Source organism: Euprymna scolopes, chromosome 26, assembly GCF_053919585.1.
Source record: "Euprymna scolopes isolate OS-2025 chromosome 26, ASM5391958v1, whole genome shotgun sequence".
NCBI lineage: Eukaryota > Metazoa > Mollusca > Cephalopoda > Sepiida > Sepiolidae > Euprymna > Euprymna scolopes.
In genome coordinates, this window is record NC_136507.1 from 74,722,545 (window position 1) to 74,749,185 (window position 26,641).

Genomic DNA, 26,641 nt, shown 5'->3' on the forward strand with positions numbered 1-26,641 from the left:
GCAGCACTCTCGCTAGTTACTATATAACGGGTCCAATATAATCTGTATATCTATAAAAGTGAAACTGTCTGTCTGTCTGTCTGTCTGTGTATCTGTGTGCGTACATTTTCCTACCAAACTACTTTGTCAATTTTCAATCTAGAGACTCGAGATTTGACAGCAGAGGTATTGAGATTTGGGAAAATCTTTTAAATCGATTTTCAGCCAGAAATTGGGCTGTCAAGGGGTCAAAGTTCAACGATTTGACCTTTGAAAACTCTATCCAACTCCTCCGCCAATTTTGGGCTTGAACCTAGAACAATAAATGTTAAGGGGTCAAAATTGGGACCAAAGTTTTAAAGAATTTGACCTTTGCGATCTCTACCAAACTACTCAGCCAATTTTTAGTCAACACATTTGAAATTTTGCATAAAGTGTATTCAGACATAGCTTTATAATCAGTTTTTGGCCGAAAATTTGGCTGCCAAGGGGTCAAAGTTCAAAAGATTTGACCTTTGCGGTCTCTAGCAAACTATTTAGCCAATTTTGTACCTAAACATTTAAAATTTTACATAAAGGTTATTCAGACATACTGCAAGCTTTTTAATCAGTTTTAGGCGAAAATTTGGCTGCCAAGAGGTCAAAGTTGAAAGAGTTGACCTTTGCAGACTCTACCAAACTCCTCCGCCAATTTTGGGTCGAAACACTTGAAATTTTAGATGTAGGTTACCTGGACATGAGTCAAACTTTTGAATATATATATATATATATATATATATATATATATATATATATATATATATATATATATATATATATATATATATGCACATAAAGTTATAAACAGTACATAGTGTCTGAGTAAAGCCGGGTTTAACTGCTAGTATAATAATAAAGACAAAATCTGCATTAATCAAAATATCATATATATATATATATATATATATATATATATATATATATATATATATATATACCTTTTATTACAAGAGAGTAACCACTCATCAAGGCCTGAAGGACACTCGAGAAATAGAGTCAACGAGTGTAAGTTGGATCACGGAGACAAACAGCACAATGATCGTTAGTGGTAGAAATTAAGTAGTATTTGATTAGTTAAAGGAGACGTCCAACAAGTGCTTTTTTTACATTTGACTTGAAGACGATCGTGTTATAGTCAGCTAGGAAGCAGCCCCGTGGTACAGATTTTCACATGCTGGCAGTTCTAGGAAAGAAATCTTGTTCATAGAATATGCGTTTAGATTTAGGCACAAATAAATATATACACAATTCACGCATAGAATAATTAACCGATCATTATCAATTCTGGAATACAGCTGCTTGCAGTAAGGGCGGATAATGTGAGCTATATTTAGTTTAATTTAGTTGCGTTCTTGTGTTCTCTTGCTCTTACCGGATTGCCGGCTAAGAATTCATCTAGTCTGGTAGAATATCCAACTTAGTGTTGTTACTTCATTTGTGAAGTTTTGATAATTTGAGCTTTTGGAGTCACTATCATATTAACATTATTCCGAGGTTCACTGTTATCCGCAGTGGTAGTACCTGTCTATGTGTATAGTATGGGCCCGTCTAGTCTTGACAGACTAAGGATACCAACGGTAAATGTGCCTGCTTGTGAAATTGTTAAGTAATGATTGCCATTCCTAGTCAATTGGGGAGAGGAAAATTGTGGTTCTCTATTTCTTTTTTAATAGAACTTAAAAATCACCACTTAAAAAGGCTTGAAGGCAATTCGAGGATCAGGATTTGTAAGTAAGGTGATCAGTGAGACAACAGCTTAGTGATCAGTAGGGCTGTGACAAGAGAATATTCTTTTCATTGTTTTCACTCTCGAGTGTATATCTGACACAGTTAATCAACTGGAACCACATCACTCTATCTAAAACATATAAGATATTAACTGAGAAAATAATGAAAAGAATATTTTCTTGTCATAGCCCTACTGATCAGCATCGGTAGTGATGAGTGAATTTGGATTATTTAAGGTTGTTTACATTTTATTTAATTAATTGGAATTCTTATTGAGATGAGTAATTTGGATTATTTATTTATTGCGGACTATTATCCTCATCTTTTAGCGATTGTTTCATGATGTTTCGGCCAACTATTCCTCTGGCCTTCGACAGGTGGTTAACTGCGACGGGAAAGGAACTCCGAATCTCCTAACTACATCCACTGCAATTATTGCCTTCCATAGCTGTTGTCGTCTCACCACGTTTTTGGCCAACTAAACCTTTCAGGGCCCATGGCGCAGTGGATAGAGAATCTCTATGGTTCCAGGAGAGTATTGTCTGAAGATAGCGGTTTCAATCCTACTCAAAGTCGGCCAGAGGCTTAGTTTGTCAAAACGTGGTGAGACGACAACAACTATGGAAGGCAGTAATTGCTGAAGATGCAGTCAGAAGATTCAGCGTTCCTATCCCATTGTTGTTTGCATTTGATAAGGAGAAGGTGTACCATTCTCTGTATAGCCGTGTCGATTGGATCTTATTAGTGTTACGAATATTATGTCGTCTATTGTTCTTACCGGATTAAAGGGAAAGAATTAATCTAGCTTGGTGGAATATCAAGTTTGGATAAAAGAAAAAACATAATAGAATTTTTTTTATTCAATCTAGGTTTCAGCATAGAAATAATAATGAACTAAAAGCGTCAATATATATATATATATATATATATATATATATATATATATATATATACATATATATATATACACATATATATATATATATGGTTACTTAATTTAATCACATAAATTAATATACGAAAGTATAAATTTATGCGTAAACTTCAAGTATTTACTTCAACAGTGCTCAATACGTAGGTAGGGCTAGGTAGTAAGTTATAAAATATATATGCCATATATATTTTATAACTTACTACTAAGTTATAAAATATATATATATAATATATATATATAGTAGTAAGTTATAAAATATATATATATAATATATATATATAGTAGTAAGTTATAAAATATATATGGCATATATATTTTATAACTTACTACTTATATATATATATATATGTGTGTGTGTGTATTTAGTAGAAATGGTAATTAATAAAAACTGAAGAAAGTGCTCAGTACTGTTGTAGAGCAAATATGCGTTTTATTTTTATTACCGTATCTTTCTGTTAAGTTACATTATTGTTTCAGCTACCCGGCTGTTTTTTGGCCGTCTGTAGCTTCCTCAGACTTTTACAGAAATGTTCGTTATGATGGGATGAACGAGTGAATGATGTCAGGGGAGGGGTGCGAGAAGAGCGGAAAAAAGAGGAAGGGAACAAGGGGGAAAGGTGGGAGGGGGTGCTTGGTATGTCGGTCATGTTTTAGTTTTGGAGCTTAAGGACCTTAGGTGGTTGTGGGGGAGTTCATTTCTGGCGTGGCTGAGGGCATAGGGATACTTGGAGGGGTAGGGGGATCTGTGGGGGTAGGAGGAGGGAGTTGCTTTAAAATTCGAGTCATTATGTTTAAGTTTTTTGGCGTCTCGTTGGTGAGATGATTTCTTGATAAGTATGTCTTGACCTGTTGGGTGTTCGCTTAGGTTCGGAGGCGGAGGGGGGGCTATATATATATATATATATATATATATATATATATGTATGTATGTATTTATCAATGTACTTCAGTGTAAAGTCTCAAAAATCAAAAGGCTAGCACTTGAATTCTATATGAGATACTAAGATGTCGCATAGTCAGCTACGGTTTTCCTTTAACCCTCAGCTGTTAAGTTTTTTTATATTCTTTCCCCGTTGTCAGAAATATCACTTATAGAATCCGACGACTGAAAGGATAAAATAAGGGAAATAAGAGTTACAAAGTGGCAGAAGGTAAACCCAACATCCACTTTCTACTCCCATTAAAGTTAAAAAAAGTGTAAAACATTTAGTTTCCTCTCCACAATTGACGCGTTAATTATGTTATCTTTCTTGTGGTTTTGTGGTCTTACTGGATTTGAGGACAAGAATTCATCTAGTCTGGTGTAGTGTCCAGTAAAGTGATGTTAATAGAGGTAACATCACTAAGAGAAGGTTCACCATTTCTTCGTATGAGCCAGTGAATAACCATGTTGAGCGGGGGCTTTGAATACTAATCTATTTTGCATATTTGGTCAGGGTTTACTTATAAGGTGAAAGATCCCCATGTTAGGTTAACCTGACAAACTCTTGTACAGAGAGACTGAACGTATTCGAGGATAGTAGATTATTGAAACCTTTTTCTTTATGAAATCATATGCAATATCATTGAAATCTGCGGGATTTTTCAAACTTCACTGGTTGGATAGTAGCGGACAGTCAAGGCAGGACTTCATCATATGCCCATTTTCACGTTCGCAGATGGTTATGTTGACTTTGTAGTCCCATCTAGCCACAGCAGACTTTGATCGCCTAATTCCTGTTCTCGAGTAGTTTAGTGTCCATCACTGGGTTCCCGGTGCTTCTGAGCCACTAAAGAAGCTGCCAATGTCAGAAGGAGGGTGGAATCTATCCGATTGATCCACAGCTACAGTCTAGTTTCTTCCTAGGATATTGTTCGGGGCTTGACATGACTGAGTAAGATTCTCATTGACTAAAATCATTAAATCATTGATTCACTTGCACGAAGGAGATGGCGTTAATCACTGATATCCCATGTGATGTCTACTCGGCTGACAACGTCCCATCTCGCATTTTTTTGAAGCTGAACCGAAACACAAATGTTTAGCGATGAGCGCGTGACAGAACAAACAATCGCTCGACAGGCCGACGGACAAAGCATTTCATAGAAACGCTTGGACGCGTCTGTTATTAAAAAAAAAAATAAAAATAAGGAGACAAAAATGTCCGAAGATAAAGAAAAAAAAAATGAGAGAAAGAGAAACAACTGTACGTAGTAAAAAATGTAAAAAAAAAAAAAAGTTTATAAAAAGAAAAAAAGAACAATCTTTGTTTTATGATAGTAAATCAATTTGATTACGACGCGCATGCCCGTTCCCGTGCGCCGCTTATGTCGGTGGGACTACAGAGTAAGGATAGGGCTGCTGAATAGTTTTCTTCTTTTTTATTTTCCTTTGTTAGTGATGTGACCTTGAATATCCCGTCATCACTGCCGCCATTTTTACCTCAATATATTGAATATACTGAACAACAATAACAATGGCCGACAGGCGATCGGTAATCTATTTTTACTGTTTGTATGGATTAATTATTGGTCGGATCTGATGAACACATGGCGAGAACCAGCCAGTCAACATATGCTGTTGACTACAGCAACGCTCTTGAAACGTTAGGGTATTTTTTATTTAAAACTTTAAATTGGCAACTATTTTCTTCAATTACAGATTTGGTAACTATCGGTTATTTTTTTAATTTAGCTTGGTTTGTCAGTTTATCATGTGGTTTCAACATAGTCGGGCCACATGCCACACAACGCGCGATAAATTTACTGAGAGAAACGATGAACGAATAATTTCAGGAAATGGACATGGCCACCTTGTTCGTGCGATTCATCCCCATTAGATCTTTTGCTTTGGGGATGTGTAAAGTCTATTTTGATAAACCGACTCAGTAGACCACTCGGAAGACAGCATTTGATGCGTTATTGTTGACAGACAGCCTTATTTAATGCGTAGAGTTTTTCAAAATTTGACCTCTGGATTACACAATATACGCGCGAGCTGTGGGGCAATATGCCTAAAATTGTATTTAAATTATAAATGCCAAAAATTATTATTTGGAATAAACCGCATATTTGTATGATAAAAAAACATTTTTGCAATTTATTTTGATTTAAACTTTCCACCCTCTAAAACACTACACTGGTCAACAACAAATTTGTTGTTTGCGTATTTTCATCTGATTTTAGTGTGAATCTGATGTGCTGAATCCAGAAATCACATTGATTTTCCCCAGTCAGGTCAAGTTTTTGAGATATAGCCACATGTCGTTTTTTTACGTTTCTGTTCACATGTACATATGTGTTGAGCATTTTAGAAGTTAGTGAGGGTAAAATGCCGTGTGGAATAGGTTTTTTTTTTTTTTTTTTTTTTTGCTTATGGACTTGGTTAACTTTTAAAAGTGTTTGATCTTCCGAATTTACTATAATTTTTTCTTTTTTCAAATGTTAATTTGTTGCATGTGAAATCTGGCAATCCTGTTTGTTTATTAACATGGCAACATGTTCATTGATGCTTTTGCTTTTCGTGTGTATTCTTATCTTCTGTGTATTTTTGTTTTGCAGGTGAATGGGATGGCGTCGTTCAGAAGATCGTGCAGAAATAAGGTCGAAGTGTTCTGTTACATGTATGGAAACTACACAATTGCTTCTAATAGGAAACCAGTTACATAAAGTGTGTTTACTATCCTTATTTTGGTATTAAACTTGGTGACCAGGATAAAGTTTGGCCACCACACATGGTGTGCACGGTATTCACCGAGACTGCGTGGGTGGACCAATGGCAAGAGGAGTCTGAACTTTGGAATTCCCATGGTTTGGAGGGAGCCTACAAACCATGTCACTGACTGCTACTTCTGCGTTGTTGATTTGACTGGGATCAACAGAAAGAACCGGGAAAGCCTCAGGTATCCTGATCTTCAATCGGCAGGTCGTCCTATAGTTTACTGTGATGAAATTCCAGTGCATATTTTCAGAGAACTTCCAGACATTAGTGACGAAGATATCTTCAGTTTTAAAGGACAAGAAAAAGAAGAAGAAGAAGAAGAAGAAGAAGAAAAAAAAAAGAAGCAGCAGCAGCAGCAGAAGAAGAAGAAGAAGAAGAAGAAGAAGAAGAAGAAATGGTTTCTGAAGATGCTGCTCCACATCCATTTTCCCAAAAAGAAGTTGAATGATCTAGTTCGTGACTTCAGCTTGTCAAAGAACTCTGCGGAACGTTTGGAATTCAGATTGAAAGAAAAAACCTCCTCGCTGTCAGTGCTAGCATCACTTTCTTCCGCAACAGGCCTAAAGAATACCTCCGTTTTTTTCCTCTCTGAATAAAAGAACTTGGTATACTATGCAAATATTGTGCAGCTTCTGCTCAAGATGGGGCGCCACAGTACGAACCCAAAGATTGGAGACTTTTCAATGACAGCAACAAGCGATCACTAAAATGTGTTCTGCTAGGAGTGTGCCTCTGGACCCATCGCTCACTCGACTACACTGAAAGAGAAGTATGAAGAGGTGAAGTATGTGCTGGAGAAAATTGGTTATGATCAGCAGAAGTGGTTTATTAGTGTTAACCTGAAGATGGTGAACTTTTTATTAGGACAACAGTCTGACTTCACAAAGTATCCATTTTTTCTGTGCATGTGTGATGGTAGGAACTGTGCTCAGCATCACACGAGGAAGAACGAAATTTTTTTTATAAAATAAACAGGTGTTTATTTTTTAAGAAATATATTTCGGAGTAAGACTCCTTTATCAATCTTTTTTTTCCCTTCTTCCACGACATGATGTAGTGGGAGATAGTTCGATGAAGAGTCCACGTGATGTTGTTAACTACGGGGTTTTTATTTTATAAAAAAAATTTCGCGTTGCAATTTTGGCTTCAAATGTATTTATACATGTTTTATTCTTCAAATTTCACTCAACGCTTTGAACGGATATACACAAAAATAACTAACCAGATTTTCAAAATGCGCGACCACGCGTCACCTATCCGGCTTCATAAAAGCCCCGCAGTTAACAACATCACGTGGACTCTTCATCGAACTATCTCCCACTACATCATGTTGTGGAAGAAGAGAGAAAAAAAAGATTGATAAAGGAGTCTTACTCCGAAATATATTTCTTTAAAAATAAACACCTGTTTGTTCTATAAAAAAATTCGCGTTGCAGTTTTGGCTTCAAATGTATTTATACATGTTTTATTCTCCATATATATATATATATATATATATATATATATATATATATGTATATATATATATATATATATATATATATATATATATATATATATATATATATATATATATACTTCAGAATAAAATTACCTAACAATCAACTGGTAAGGAAACCTGTGATTATAGATCTTACAAAATATTATTGGCAGTAATATTCTATAAGGACTATCCAATCCAAATAACAATTGCTCGATAGACAAGATAGAGAAAATAAATCAAATTATAGTCATTCAATAAATTAAAAAATATATGACGTGAAATGATTAAACTTCAAATCAAACACTTTACTTCACTGCTATCAAAGACATTCACTTCGGATTTTACCATGTAATTTGGATGTGAATTTTTATATCCTTTTCATTAACTTCCCTTACTCTATGACATTTTAATACTTAAAAAAAACTTTTAATTGTGATTTTCTATGTCTCACTGCCTTTAGCAAATAATGTGTAAACCATTATAATTATTTTCTAATATTTTCTCCCCTGAAAAGATGGTAGACATCGAAATCCTATAGGATAAGGAGTTATAATATTTCAAATGTGTTCTTTGTCTTACATAAAATAATAAAAATCTTTTGATTTGAAATTTAAACATTTCACTTAATAAATTTTTAAATTTATTGAATGACTAAAATTATATATATATATATATATATATATATATATATATATATAATATTATTATTATATATATATATATATAATATTATATATATATAATATTATATATATAATGTTATTATATATATATATTGTTACAACTTAGTATTTAAATGAAGTAGACATTAATTCCATAAATAATATAACATACTGACCCAACGGGTCACGGGTAGTCTAGTATATATATATATATTGTTAAAACTTAGTATTTAAATGAAGCATAAATTATTAGAAATACTTAATATAACAAAAGAATAAAGGTAAAAAGAAAAGGACAGAAAGAGTAAAATAAAAGTATATATATATATATATATATATATATATATATATATATATATATATATATATATATATATATATAAGACAGAGGATAAACAAATGGTAGAATTAGTGTATAAAAAATACAGAGGAATATGGAATAAAGTAAAAAATGATAAAAAAAAATGTATGAGTAGTACAAAATTATTAAATATAAATTATATATATATATATATATATAATTTATATATATATATAATTTATATATATATATATATAATTTATATATAATTTATATATATATATATATATATAATTTATATATATATATATATATATAAATTATATATATATATATATATATAAATTATTAAATATAATTTATATATAAATTATATATATATATAATTTATATATAAATTATATATATATATATAAATTATATATATATATATATAATTTATATATATATATATAATTTATATATAAATTATATTTAATAATTTATATATATATATATATATATAATTTATATATATATATATAAATTATATATATATATATATATAAATTATATATATATATATATATAAATTATTAAATATAATTTATATATATATATATATAAATTATATATATATATATAAATTATATATATATATATATATAAATTATATATAAATTATATATATATATATAAATTATATATATATATAAATTATATATATATATATAAATTATATATAAATTATATATATATATAAATTATATATATATATATATAAATTATATATATATATATAAATTATATATATATATAAATTATATATATATATATATATATATATAATTTATATTTAATAATTTTGTACTACTCATACATTTTTTTTATCATTTTTTACTTTATTCCATATTCCTCTGTATTTTTATACACTAATTCTACCATTTGTTTATCCTCTGTCTTATATATATATATATATATATATATATATATATATATATATATATATATATATATATATATATATATATATATATATATATATAATATTAAGTAATGTGATTTATAATTTAAAAGTTTTAAAATTTTTAAAATTTAAAAATCAAAATTTAATTAAATTAAAAATCAGTTTCATAAGAAGGAACAACAACAAAGTCAATTATCTGTACGATCGTTTCGGAAATCCGAAAAAGCACGGATTTCCGAAACGATCGTACAGATAATTGACTTTGTTGTTGTTCCTTCTTATGAAACTGATTTTTAATTTAATTAAATTTTGATTTTTAAATTTTAAAAATTTTAAAACTTTTAAATTATAAATCACATTACTTAATATTGAATTAGCTCTAGGACATTTAACTATCGAGCTTATTATATATCTAAATTACAACGAGCATTTCCTGTATTTTAATTAAACTAGTAATTTCACTATTACATTAAAATACACTTAGCTCTTTAGACTATTATTCTAATCTCCTTTAAATTATATATATATATATATATATATATATATATATATATATATATTTAGTGGAAATGGTAATTAATAAAAATTGAAGAAAGTGCTCAATTCTGTTGTAGAGCAAATATGCGTTTTATTTTCTGTAAAAGTCTGAGGAAGCTACAGACGGCCAAAAAAAAAACGGCCGAGTAGCTGACACAATAGTGTAACTTAACAGAAAGGTACGGAAATAATAATAAAAAAATAATAAATAAAAACGTGTATATATATATATATATACATATATATATATATATATATATATATATATATATATATATATATATATATATATATATATATAATAACTATAAAAAAAAGCCAAGTAAAATAAAATGAAATAAAAAAATATAAATACGAGAATAAAGAAAACATTACAATGAAAGGAAGTTCTTTACTAGCAAAGGAGTAGAAATGTTATCCAAAGTTCTTAGGTTCAAGCTTAGTACAAAGTAGTATCGAAATACCTTTTATATTCTTGACAGAAGCTCCGCTGTGAGAATTTCAGTCTCATTTCAAACAATGATTCAAAGTAGCGTGTGATGTATACTACGTGATCGACTTTTACTTTTCAACATATAGTACTCAATATACATATGTACCCAGTGCTTAAGGAGGCAGACATAATCACTACTATAATTATTTTTAATATCTACAGACACTAGTGTTTCATCCTTCCGCCGGTTGAGGGATTTGAACCCTGTCACAAAGTCCACCTCTGACTCTATTAGCAATGAACATACCCGTTTTGGTCGGCGTGAACAGCGGCGAGAATTTAGTTGAAATTAACATTTATGAAGCGTAAATGTCACTCAAGTAGTTCTAGAGTGGTCAAATTATTTTAACATCACGATTTACGCACGTGGGCTAAGTGACCGACTTTTACATTTCTACGTACAGTGCTCAACGATGAGAACCCAATTTAACCGAATAATTGTTTTTTTTTCACAGATATCAACAAGCCACACCTTTACACCAACAGCAGCAGCAGCAGCAGCAGCAGCAGTAAAAGCAACAGCACCACCACCACCACCACCACCAAATAAATTGTTATTGTTGGACGTTATTTACTTGTTAAGCACGTTTCATGCCATCTACAACTGCATTAATCCTGTTTGGAGATTTCAACAAGCATGAAACAGGTAAACAAGAAATACCCTGAAATAATAACAACTTATTATTGTTATAATAATTATCTTAATTAGCTTGACCTACTTTAGAAATTAAGCAAACATTGTGTACTTTCATTGGCCCAACTATATTGACAAATGTTGGTCGTCCTAATTTAATATTTATCTATTTGTATAATGCAATATCATAAATTATTTGTATAATGCAATATCATAAATTCTCTCCCCTTCTCTCCCCTCTTCTCTCTTCCTTCTCTCTCTCTCTCTCTCTCTCTCTCTCTCTCATAGAATAAATTGTCAGATTGAGCCTAAAAATATCGGTTACCAGGAGACAGAGGAGAACCCAATTCCAAATACAATGCTATGGAAAAATTTGGCTGTGATCAAAGTGTAGTACTTTTTCTGATACTACACTTGAACTGTTCGGTGTAACTAATAGGAAAGAACCCTAGCAGAGTGCTCGGTGATTAAAGAAAGATTAAAAAATAACAGCGTAATATTTATGTATCTATCTATGTATTGCATAAGACAGGGGCATCATCAGTACCGTCGGTTTCAAATCGAAACAAAGGGGACCTATAGTTGATCTGACACTGAGAGACAGACATAAACGGATTATGAGAGGCCGGCATAGGAGACCAACTATTGGTCCTCTTTGTTTGCATTTGAGACTGACGGTACTGATGTCCTGATCTATTGTAACACACACACACACACACACACACACACACACATATATATATATGTATATATATATATATATATACTGTAAAGTCACCACTTATCAAGGACAGGGTCCACTCAAGGATAAGTGTTAGGTAGTTGATGAGAACTCAATAATAATTAGTAATGGTGAAAATTAAGCAGGGCTTAGTTATTTAAGAGGACAGGTAAACAAAACTTATTTACATAAGACTTGAAAAGGACCAAGTTATAGTCAGCCAAGAAGCAGCTCCACGGTATCTTGTTCCACAGACGGACAGTACTAGAGACAGAAACTCTGCTCCTGGAATTTTCATTTAGTTTTAGGCACAGATAGAGAGTAAGGGAAAATTTTGATGGATGTTGTAACTGAACGAGTATTTGTTAGAAACGTTTTACAGGGGAAACCAGGGATTGGAGCTCAGGCGAGCATCTGCCATGAAATTAACGATAGAACAGAGATAGACTCGCAACGTGTCCCTGTAAAAAAAAAGAGGGAGTAAGGAGGCAAAAAGGTCCTCGCCCAGTAAATTCCGAAGATTGTTTTGGATCCTGTCAAGGCTGGAAAGGTTACTCTTAGGAGCTCCTCCCCAGATGTGGCAACAGTATTCCACCCTGGATCATATTTGGTTCTTGTACAGGTAAAGGATTGTGTCGGGAGGGGGATAATATTTGGATCGGTAGAATGATCCCACCATTTTTCCAGTGATCCTGGCAACGGATCTGATATAGATCTTTTATTTTAGGTCAGGAGTGAAAGTCAGTCCTAGAGGTTTGTACAAACAAGGTGCTTTCTTAAGACAAGAGCCGTCCATTTCTACAGGGGCTAAGTGTCGATTTGAGCGTTAGTGGTGAAAAAAAATGGACGTTTTGTTTTGGATGAATTATACGAGGGTAATTCCAAAAGTAAAGCTTCCTATTTTTTTTTTAAATCAGAAAGTTGAAGAGCTGCGAAAACGGGAGTCATACCATTAAAACGTGCGACCTTTAGTGCCACAGAATTTATTTTTCTACATAGTCCCCATCATTCTCAATGCACTTTTTTGCAGGAATTAACTGACGGTTGGCTTATTTCTTATGAAGAAGAATCTAGGCCGCCATTTTGTTGGCTAACAGCTCGTAAAAAAGCCGAATATTTGAGATGAAATAAAGAGCACTTAAAAATTCTTAAAAACACTAAAAAAAATGAGTCAGGTAGGTAGAAAAGTAACCTTTATTGGCTATGGTAACATTTATTTATTGTATTTTTGAATTTTTTAAACCTTTGTTGTTTGTCGGCTTAACTGTGCACACTTCCCATATTAGCGAACACAAAAAATATGGAAAATGAGCAAGTATGAATTAAATAAAAAATAAAAAAATAAATAAAATAACATACATACATAATTAACCATTCTCCGATGGAGTGACACCGTTTCTGATGTTCATCTTAGAAGATTGCCGCGAAAGAAGTTGGTTTGTTTTTATTTTATATCAACCCTTTTCAGGTTATTTAATGCCAAATCCAGTTATTTTAAAGAAAAGTTTTTTTAATAGAATATATATATTTATTTTCAAGTCAGTTTCTATTTAACCCATAGTTGGGACCCTAACAGGTACTACCACTTCGGACCAGAGTTGACCTGGGAGCAATGGCAATTAAAGGGTGGCTCCACACTTCCCAAAGTCCGCAAGTTGGGGCCTCACCATTGGATATAGCTTAAGGTCATATCCAGGACCCCGCGAAAGAAGAACACGATCATCCTTGAATGAGTACCAATGGCGAAGTTCTTGAATTACGTGTATATTTTTATCGTTATAAAAATGTCCGAGAAGATACGATAGATAACAATAATGAAAACGGATAAAAGGAAACCTTGAACGCGAAAACTAATACACAAGAGCAACAGAAACTAATCCGACTCATAGAAACTACCACAGAAGTGAAACAAAGAAACACCACAAGGAATCAAGAAAACTGAAACAGTATAATTGTAAGTTACACCGCCCCCCCCCAAAAAAAATGTGTCGGTATAAACTAGCATCACACCAAGTAGTCGTGAAGGGTCAAAGAGAATGGAAAGACCGAGGAGAGAAAGGACTAGCCAGACCTCCACAGGATCAGTGCGAAGAGAACTGGGACCTTGGGGAGGCTTATTTCCCCTCCAATTCCAGTGAAGACCAATAGTCGTTGCTAGCGAGAAATTAATGGTAAACAGCAGTTGCGATAACGCAAATTCAGTTGCAAATATCATCGAAAGAGGTGGAGAGTACTGGAAATCGGGGGAGATTTGTTGTCACTCGGACTCCATGGAACATCACAGGTTGTTCTCGAAGAAAAGCCTTTGGTTATAGCCTGTGTGAAAACTCCTACTGGAGGATGATGATGATGATGATGATGATGATGATGATGATGATGATGATGATGGTGGTGGTGGTGGTGGTGGTGGTGGGCCCCAAAACACCGTCGGTGTAGTGCTTTTAAAATGTTCATTTTGTTTTTATTTTGTTTCATTTATTTTGTCGTAGTGGTCGTTATGATTGCTATGTTTAATAATAAATTGTATAAATTGGCCAGACGAAACCGGTTTTCGCGTTCTGTAAATCCAATGTTTACTTTAGAACGACCATAAATAAAAGGAGCATTGATCTCTGAGTTTGTGGATTGAACATGGCCGAAATCAACAGAGGACGAAATGACAATGGGCGATAGTTCTTAGCTTTCCTTCTTCTTCTTCTTCTTCTTCTTCTTCTTCTTCTTCTTCTTCTGCGTGATCCAGATGCCGATATTCAGATACGGCTTTATTCAAATCGGTTAGTCGATCGGTCACGTTTATTTCTTATTTAATACATGTTAGGCAATCTGACATGTCAGGAGTCAGGCTTGCTGTCTAAGCCGATATGATGCGAAACCCGAAATCGGCAACAAGAGCAATGCATCACTGAAGATCTACCTTGAGGCATTCATGAGAATGTATTCCATTATGTTAATAGGACCTTTTGTAGACCCCGTCATACATGGACAAATGAGTTTTGAAGAAATATTTTTAATAGCCCCGCCAAGCATGCGTAGTGTGCGCACACGCCCTGGATCTACTTTTGTAAGTCCTGTCGAGACATGCGTTGAGTTACGGTTATGTTAGGGTTAGCGTTGAGATCGATGAAACCCTCATTTCTTGTCATACAAAAAAAAAAAGAAAAAAAAAAAGGCGCTATTGTTAAACGCATCACGGAATGGTAAATAACTATTTGTGCGAATTTATATGGAGACAAAAATATAAGGAAACGATTTTTTTTAAAATACTCAATGTGTTCCATCATTTTTTTCTTAACTTTCTAAAAAATCCTATTAATATTATAAAAAAGACTAATATTTCTGAGCCTGTGTCCCCCCCCCCCCAAAAAAAAACATTTCCTTGGTACCTCCTTCAAACACTTACGTGCCGTCCTGTTCGCTCCCGGTAGACCATACTATTAGGTTGGTGCAAAAATAATGTCGTTTATGACGTATATATATCTGATTAAAAAAACACATTATTTTTGCACCAACCTACTATCTTTTTCTTTCAGGAAGAGACATTGGTTTATAATGTGACGACCGAGGCGCTCTTACCAGGGAAGCCCGCAAGTCTCCGATCCAGGCTATTTTTATAACGTTCTAGAATGTCCCTCCAGTCGAACTTGGTATCCACGCAAAACAACTGAGCTTGTGTCGTATTCATTTTGATGGTTCTCCCCAGAATGTGCTTCTGCCATCGCACACAGAAATCACTTTTTCCATAGCTATCAACGTAATGGGTTGGTAAAATAGATGCACTGAGACTAAAGCTGCTTTCAGGAACGCCAGCAACCACTGTAAAAGAGTAAGAAAAATGCAAGAGAGCTATATGCCCAGTCTGTTAAATCCAAAGTAGCTGATCAGCGGCTTGGTTCCACCAGTTTTGGCAAATAACAAATAGGATCCTGAACAGAAGTGTGCGTTCTATCCCAACCATTATCAATGGACCAGAGGCCATCCCGTCAACTTCAGACAAGGCCAAACTATTTGCAAAGAACTTTACAGCTAATTCTACCCTATGCGATGAAGGCCATCAACTCCCCATATTTCCTCCTATAACACAGAATACGCGAGGTAACATACAAATATCTGTGCATGAGGTCGCAAAGCTAATCAAGAACCTTAATTCCAGTAAAGCAACTGGCCCTGACGGCATCCCAATTATAGTGTTAAAAAAGTTTCAACCAGAACTTGCTCCCATACTTACGAAACTGTTTAAGTGTTGCCTTAAGGAGAAGTGCTTTCCAACACCCTGGAAAACCTCATCAGTATGTCTTATATTTAAGAATTCAGGTGATAAGTCATCTCCTTCTCAGTACAGACCAATAAGTCGCTTGTGTGTCATGAGTAACTTGCTGGAATCCATATTAAATAGAGAAATAGTCAACCACCTCAGCAGAAATAACCTTCTTAGTGACACGCAATATGGTTTCCGTTCTGCAAGATCTACCGCAGATGTGTTAACGGTTATATCTCATAGGATTAGAGACAAAGGCTTCCTTTCTAGGGCAATTGCTCTTGACATATCAAAGGCCTTCGACAAGGTATGGCATAAAGGCCTACTTCACAAGATTTCCAGCTACGGTATAACTGGAAATGTTCTCTCTATCATTAAATCATTTCTCTCTGATAGGCTCATAAGAGTAGTGGTTGATGGACAAAAATCAAAGGCCTGCAGTATTAATGCTGGAGTCCCTGAAGGGCCCAACTCTCTTCCTGATCTACATCAATGATCTCCCTAAACACATACTTAAATCATTCGTTGACATCATTTCCCTTTTCCAATTCAAAAATAATAAAGTCTCACAGACTAATTACGTTTACAAAATTAGTTTTATGTCGTCTTTATTAACGTGTTTCTGAGTTTGAGTGATAACAAGTTTCCAAAGATCTCCTTCTCTTTCGATAACCTTTGCAAAAGAATTTGTGTTATCGCAACAGTCGCTTATCATTAATTTCTCGTTGGCGGCAACCATTGGTTTTCACTAGGATTTGGGTGGCAATAAGCCTCCTCTAGGTCCCAGTCCTCTTTGCATTCAGCCAGCGGAGGTCTGGCTAGTGCTTTACCTCCTCGGTTTTTCTATCCCCCTTGATCGTCATTATTTGGCGGCACTCACACACACACAAAAAAGTCAGGTATTATTATTATTATTATTATTATTATTATTATTATTATTATTATTATTATTATTATTGGCTCATAAGGAGCTTTCACACAGGTCATCAAAGATCTCTCCTTGAAAACAGCCTGTGTTGTTGTTGTTGTTGTTATTATTATTATCATTATTATTATTATTATTATTATTATTATTATTATTATTCAAAACTAACTAAATGAAACACACACACACACACACACACACACACACACACACACACACACACACACACACACACACACACACACACACACACACACACACACACACAGCATTATTTGATCCCGAATCGATTGAAGTCTCATACACAAAATCTCATAGAAAACCGAGCTAACAAACAACAAACAATGAACGGGTTAGAATTATGAAATCGCCCTTGACGATGATCGCCTGATTATTTGAATGATTCTAAAAAGACTGAGTAAAGGGGGGGGTCGAGTGGTTGTAAAAGCAAAACAGTAACATAGAGTTCAATTGGGTTCGGTTTTGTCAGAAACTTCTACGAAACTGTCAAGCACGTTTTGGATTAGCTTCTCTTTGCGAAGGATGGAAAGGATTTCTGCCCACATTTTTCATGAATGTTAATATTGTCACTTCAAACACAACTCTCTCTCTCTCTCTCTCTCTTCTCTGTTTCCCTCTTCCTTCGCTCTCTTTCTCCCTCTCTCTCTCTCTATCTCTCTCTCCAACCTACAAATATTTTCTTATTTTAATTCGTTAAACAAAAGTATCGATATTTGATATATATATATATATATATATATATATATATATATTATATATATATATATATATATATATATATATTATATATATATATATATATATATATATATATATTATAAGGTAATATTAAAAGCTAAGAACAATGCGAGATTTTTTTTTATATAGAGTAATTGTTCTTGGCTTTTAATTTTACCTTATAATTTTCTTCAACAATGCTTCAAGCAAACTACAATTTACTTATATATATATATATATATATATATATATGATATTATATTATATATATATGTATATATGCAAACACACACACACACACACACACACACACATATATGTGTGTGTGTATTGGAATCGTCCCATTACTAACAAATATATATATATATATATATATATATATATATATATATATATATATATATATATATATATATATAATAGGTTAAGAAATTCCAACGAGAGATAGATGTATATTTAAATAAGGGGGCGGTCACCAACAATGTGTATTTTTTAACATTATTTTATTATTCCGTGTTTTGGTTTTCATTGAAAATTATGGTTAGATCATTGTAATGATGTTTTTAAATCATTGAAATCGTTTTTTAACGCGTTTAAGAAGTTCTGTGAAGCGTTCTCTTCATAAAGTATTTAGAATATACTCAAGATGTGTTTAAAATGTATTTAAAATGTAAAAGAGCATTTTCGTAGTTCATTTGACATGTTTTCGAGCGGTGGAAACATGTGTAAATGATTCTACTTTCGTATGTTTCTACAATCGTATGTTCAATCTTTATTATTGGTTAGTTGGGGTTAAAAAATACACATTGTTGGTGACCCCCCTCATTTAAATATATATATATATATATATATATATATATATATATATATATATATATATATATATATATATATATATATATATTAGTAAGGAAAGAGCGTAAAATCGATCAATCTTTAGAAAGGCCAACATTTAAAAGTAATACAGCGGCCTCGAATGTCGTACATAATAATTAAAAATGATGAAAAAAATAATAAAAATTAATTTTCCTCTTGTTTTATTTTAGACTTTGGGTCTAATAATGTTTTATATAAAAATAAACAGTTTTTATTAATTTTTGTCTGTCAAATAATTTGCGCCGCTAAACTACACATTTACCTTGAAATGTCTTTTATTAATTTCGAACTTTAGAAAATCCATCATCAGAGACTAAAGGGTTCTTTTTCTTTTTTTTTCTTTTTTTTTTTGTTGTTCTTTTTTCACAAGTTAAATATCCGTGCCCTCGTGTTGATATTTCGGGAATATGTGCTGGTGTTTTCATTCGGGAGAACTCTTCAATATAAACTGCTTAGGTATATGGTAATCCAGTGTTAATGTGCTACAGGGCTTATGAAGAAGAACCTTAAGTCCTACCTAACTAATATTCCTGGTGAAGCAAGTGCAAATAAGATCCAGACAATTGCACTTAAGGGAACAGCGAGGACACTAAAAAGAGCTCTCGGTTGGTTTCGATAAAAAGCAGGGGAAAGTTGGCAGCTGGTTTGGTTGCCCCAACCCAGCATTACAATCTTCAAAGAAAGAAAATTAAAAAAAAAATTTTTTTAATAAAATAAAATTGGAAGTAAAACACCATTTATAAAATTTAAAATAAACAGTAAAACTGTTTTTAGAAATACACTTGAAGATGCAAACATTTTATTTAATGAGAACAAAAATATTCGATTTTTTTCTTTAGATCTTTCGACATCTTTGTTTTCTTTTTCTCTCTTTTTGTAATTGAAATGCATCTTATTAATTTCGGACTATATATATATATATATATATATATATATATATATATATATATATATATATATATATATATATATATAAATATATATATATATAAATCGATCTTCCTCAAAATTCTAATGATGATTCCACTTATCCTTTTTAAAACTTTAATATATTTATATATATATATATATATATGTATATATATATATATAAATATATATATACATATATACATATATATATACACATATATATATATATATATATATATATATATATACTTGTTTATTGTTATATAAACATGCTCACATCCCGCTGCTACAAATAGCCACTTGTTTCAATCAAACAACAGATATCATCAGGCAGCGACTTGACTATTCAAAAGTTCAATGAATAATCATAGGTTATTCATTGAACTTGGTAATAGTCAAGTCGCTGCCTGATGATATCTGTTGTTTGATTGAAACAAGTGGCTATTTGTAGCAGCGGGATGTGAGCATGTTTATATAACAATAAACAAGTATTATCAGCTCTTTTTATTGAGCACTATCTAACAACCTCGTTGAATTCATTAGTCCATTACTGTTGAATATAAAAAACCCCGAGTATATATATATATATATATATATATATATATATATATATATATATGTATATGTATGTATGTATTATTATTAACACACTCAACCGTGATGCATATGGTCTGATGTTCGAATCCTAGTAACAATCAAGCTACGCTGACGAGGTAGTACATCGAAATACGCGTGTTCGTAGAATACTGTTTATATATATATATATATATATATATATATATATATATATATATATATATATATATATATATATATATATATCATCGTATAACGATCATTGTCTGACTGACGTAAATGAATATTTAAAAGTAAAATGTTTAAATTATACGTTATTTCACGCGGTTAATGGTAGCCGAATTGATACGGTCTTCGCTAATCGAGCCAGAGATGCCTCGTGTTGCGGGGTTCGAATCGGTCGACTGGTGTTAATCGTGACACCCTGCACTGAAGATTACCGAAAGGATGAAACGCTAGTGTCTGTAGGTATTTAATTATTATAGTAAAAATTTTATATATATATATATATATATATATATATATATATATATGCACACACAAGTTTTTGATGACAATTTTCATCGGTATTTTCATTTCTCATGAGATTCCACGAATTGACGCTATACAAAGACCTCATTACGTTAAACTAAATATTTACTTACCAATTCTATCTACATAAAAAACATAATATTAAAAAGAAACATAATATTACAAAGAAATTCTTACAGTCTTTGTATAATAGAGAAAACATTCATAAATTACCATTTTATCAACAAATGAAATTACACCTAATGAACGAATAATTAATCGATCCACAGTGCGTATTTGTAGCACGGATGTTTACACTTCGGCGTTCAAAATTGAAATGCTTAAACTCGTTTCTGCGCAACCAAATCCACGCAGGCCTTAATTGATAAAACAAATTCAGAATTTATTCGAAATTACCTTTCTGGGAGCCACCTTGATCCGTTAAAAAACCAGATTTTTATTCAATAACTAGTTGAGACATGACTTTCATGTTTGTCAATTTGTAATGAATGTGTATTTATGTACTTGCGAACTATCTGCGTTTATTAAGTATTTCTGTTTGTAAGCATTTCTGGTTTCAGTGGTTCAACCAACTATGAGACCCATAGCGCTTACAGTAGCACGATGAGCACCAGTCCAAACGATATTGCTTCTGGAAAAAAATGATTAAGTTATTTTCTAAATGAAAACATTATTGCCAATGTCCATTAGCAACATATATTTAGCAACATATGTTTAAAATGTGGAAGATATTTCCGCTATTGTGTATATTTCGAAATATTACCGTATATTTCTTTTACCTTTTTTTTTTTTTTTTTTAAATTTCCTTATTTGGTCCAAGCTGAGAATGGGGCATGCTACCAGATGCCAAGTATTCACCAACTATTTACTACATTCTAACCGAGAGATCATTTTAAGATTTTAACCGTCCCTTTAAGTGAACTTGTTTGAATCTCTCTTGCGCTTGATTCACCGGGTATAACGTGTGTATGCATATATGTGTATCATTCTTATATACGAAAGTGCATTTATTTTAAAATATCTCTTTTGTGAATGTATGCCTTTGAACTAATTCTCTGGTTTTTAACATGTCTCTTTATTTTCATATTTTATTATGCCTCTCTTTATTTTCATATTTTATTATGTCTCTCGTTATTTTCATATTTTATTATGTCTCTCGTTATTTTCATATTTTATTATGTCTCTCGTTATTTTCATATTTTATTATGTCTCTCTTTATTTTGATATTTTATTATGTCTCGTTATTTTCATATTTTATTATGTCTCTCTTTATTTTCATATTTTATTATGTCTCGTTATTTTCATATTTTATTATGTCTCTCGTTATTTTCATATTTTATTATGTCTCTTCGTTATTTTCATATTTTATTATGTCTCTCTTTATTTTGATATTTTATTATGTCTCTCGTTATTTTCATATTTTATTATGTCTCTCTTTATTTTCATATTTTATTATGTCTCTCGTTATTTTCATATTTTATTATGTCTCTCGTTATTTTCATATTTTATTATGTCTCTCGTTATTTTCATATTTTATTATGTCTATCTTTATTTTCATATTTTATTATGTCTATCTTTATTTTCATATTTTATTATGTCTCTCGTTATTTTCATATTTTATTATGTCTATCTTTATTTTGATATTTTATTATGTCTCTCGTTATTTTCATATTTTATTATGTCTCTCGTTATTTTCATATTTTATCATGTCTCTCGTTATTCTCATATTTTATCATGTCTCTCTTTATTTTCATATTTTATTATGTCTCTCTTTATTTTGATATTTTATTATGTCTCTCTTATTTTCATATTTTATCATGTCTCTCTTTATTTTCATATTTTATCATGTCTCTCTTTATTTTCATATTTTATCTTGTCTCTCTTTATTTTCATATTTTATTATGTCTCTCTTTATTTTCATATTTTATCATGTCTCTTCGTTATTTTCATATTTTATCTTGTCTCTCTTTATTTTCATATCTTATTATGTCTCTCGTTATTTTCATATTTTATTATGTCTCTTCGTTATTTTCATATTTTATTATGTCTCTTCGTTATTTTCATATTTTATTATGTCTCTCGTTATTTTCATATTTTATTATGCCTCTCTTTATTTTCAATTTTATTATGTCTCTCGTTATTTTCATATTTAATCATGTCTCTCTTTATTTTCATATTTTATTATGCCTCTCGTTATTTTCATATTTTATTATGTCTCTCGTTATTTTCATATTTTATTATGTCTCTCGTTATTTTCATATTTTATTATGTCTCTCGTTATTTTCATATTTTATCATGTCTCTCGTTATTTTCATATTTTATTATATCTCTCGTTATTTTCATATTTTATTATGTCTCTCGTTATTTTCATATTTTATTATGTCTCTCGTTATTTTCATATTTTATTATGTCTCTCTTTATTTTCATATTTTATTATGTCTCTCGTTATTTTCTTATTTTATTATGTCTCTCGTTATTTTCATATTTTATTATGTCTCTCGTTATTTTCATATTTTATTATATCTCTCTTTATTTTCATATTTTATCATGTCTCTCGTTATTTTCATATTTTATTATGTCTCTCTTTATTTTCATATTTTATTATGTCTCTCTTTATTTTCATATTTTATTATGTCTCTCTTTATTTTCATATTTTATTATGTCTCTCGTTATATTCATATTTTATTATGTCTCTCTTTATTTTCATATTTTATTATGTCTCTCGTTATTTTCATATTTTATTATGTCTCTCTTTATTTTCATATTTTATTATGTCTCTCTTTATTTTCATATTTTATTATGTCTCTCTTTATTTTCATATTTTATTATGTCTCTCGTTATTTTCATATTTTATTATGTCTCTCGTTATTTTCATATTTTATTATGTCTCTCGTTATTTTCATATTTTATCATGTCTCTCGTTATTTTCATATTTTATTATATCTCTCGTTATTTTCATATTTTATTATGTCTCTCGTTATTTTCATATTTTATTATGTCTCTCTTTATTTTCATATTTTATTATGTCTCTCTTTATTTTCATATTTTATTATGTCTCTCATTATTTTCATATTTTATTATGTCTCTCTTTATTTTCATATTTTATTATGTCTCTCTTTATTTTCATATTTTATTATGTCTCTCTTTATTTTCATATTTTATTATGTCTCTCGTTATTTTCATATTTTATTATGTCTCTCGTTATTTTCATATTTTATTATATCTCTCGTTATTTTCATATTTTATTATGTCTCTCGTTATTTTCATATTTTATCATGTCTCTCGTTATTTTCATATTTTATTATATCTCTCGTTATTTTCATATTTTATTATGTCTCTCGTTATTTTCATATTTTATCATGTCTCTCTTTATTTTCATATTTTATTATGCCTCTCGTTATTTTCATATTTTATTATGTCTCTCGTTATTTTCATATTTTATCATGTCTCTCTTTATTTTCATATTTTATCATGTCTCTCTTTATTTTCATATTTTATTATGTCTCTCGTTATTTTCATATTTTATCATGTCTCTCGTTATTTTCATATTTTATCATGTCTCTCGTTATTTTCATATTTTATCATGTCTCTCTTTATTTTCATATTTTATTATGTCTCTCTTTATTTTGATATTTATATTATGTCTCGCTTTATTTTCATATTTTATCATGTCTCTCTTTATTTTCATATTTTATCATGTCTCTCTTTATTTTCATATTTTATTATGTCTCTCGTTATTTTGATATTTATATTATGTCTCTCGTTATTTTCATATTTTATTATGTCTCTTCGTTATTTTCATATTTTATTATGTCTCTCTTTATTTTCATATTTTATCATGTCTCTCGTTATTTTCATATTTTATCATGTCTTTCGTTATTTTCATATTTTATTATGTCTCTCGTTATTTTCATATTTTATCATGTCTCTCGTTATTTTCATATTTTATCATGTCTCTCGTTATTTTCATATTTTATTATGTCTCTCGTTATTTTCATATTTTATTATGTCACTCGTTTTTTCATATTTTATTATGTCTCTCTTTATTTTCATATTTTATTACGTCTCTCGTTATTTTCATATTTTATTATGTCTCTCGTTATTTTCATATTTTATTATGTCTCTCGTTATTTTCATATTTTATTATGTCTCTCTTTATTTTCATATTTTATTATGTCACTCGTTATTTTCATATTTTATTATGTCTCTCTTTATTTTCATATTTTATTATGTCTCTTCGTTATTTTCATATTTTATTATGTCTCTCGTTATTTTCATATTTTATTATGTCACTCGTTATTTTCATATTTTATTATGTCTCTCTTTATTTTCATATTTTATTACGTCTCTCGTTATTTTCATATTTTATTATGTCTCTCGTTATTTTCATATTTTATCATGTCTCTCGTTATTTTCATATTTTATTATGTCTCTCGTTATTTTCATATTTTATCATGTCTTTCGTTATTTTCATATTTTATTACGTCTCTCGTTATTTTCATATTTTATTACGTCTCTCGTTATTTTCATATTTTATTATGTCTCTCGTTATTTTCATATTTCATTATGTCTCTCTTTATTTCCATATTTTATTACGTCTCTCGTTATTTTCATATTTTATTATGTCTCTCGTTATTTTCATATTTTATCATGTCTCTCGTTATTTTCATATTTTATTATGTCTCTCGTTATTTTCATATTTTATTACGTCTCTCGTTATTTTCATATTTTATTATGTCTCTCGTTATTTTCATATTTTATTATGTCTCTCGTTATTTTCATATTTTATTATGTCTCTCGTTATTTTCATATTTTATTATGTCTTTCGTTATTTTCATATTTTATTATGTCTCTCGTTATTTTCATATTTTATTATGTCTCTCTTTATTTTCATATTTTATTATGTCTCTCGTTATTTTCATATTTTATTATGTCTCTCGTTATTTTCATATTTTATTATGTCTCTCGTTATTTTCATATTTTATCATGTCTCTCGTTATTTTCATATTTTATTATATCTCTCTTTATTTTCATATTTTATTATGTCTCTCGTTATTTTCATATTTTATTATGTCTCTCGTTATTTTCATATTTTATTATGTCTCTCGTTATTTTCATATTTTATCATGTCTCTCGTTATTTTCATATTTTATTATATCTCTCGTTATTTTCATATTTTATTATGTCTCTCGTTATTTTCATATTTTATTATGTCTCTCGTTATTTTCATATTTTATTATGTCTCTCTTTATTTTCATATTTTATTATGTCTCTCGTTATTTTCATATTTTATTATGTCTCTCGTTATTTTCATATTTTATTATGTCTCTCGTTATTTTCATATTTTATTATATCTCTCTTTATTTTCATATTTTATCATGTCTCTCGTTATTTTCATATTTTATTATGTCTCTCTTTATTTTCATATTTTATTATGTCTCTCGTTATTTTCATATTTTATTATGTCTCTCTTTATTTTCATATTTTATTATGTCTCTCGTTATTTTCATATTTTATTATGTCTCTCTTTATTTTCATATTTTATTATGTCTCTCGTTATTTTCATATTTTATTATGTCTCTCTTTATTTTCATATTTTATTATGTCTCTCGTTATTTTCATATTTTATTATGTCTCTCTTTATTTTCATATTTTATTATGTCTCTCTTTA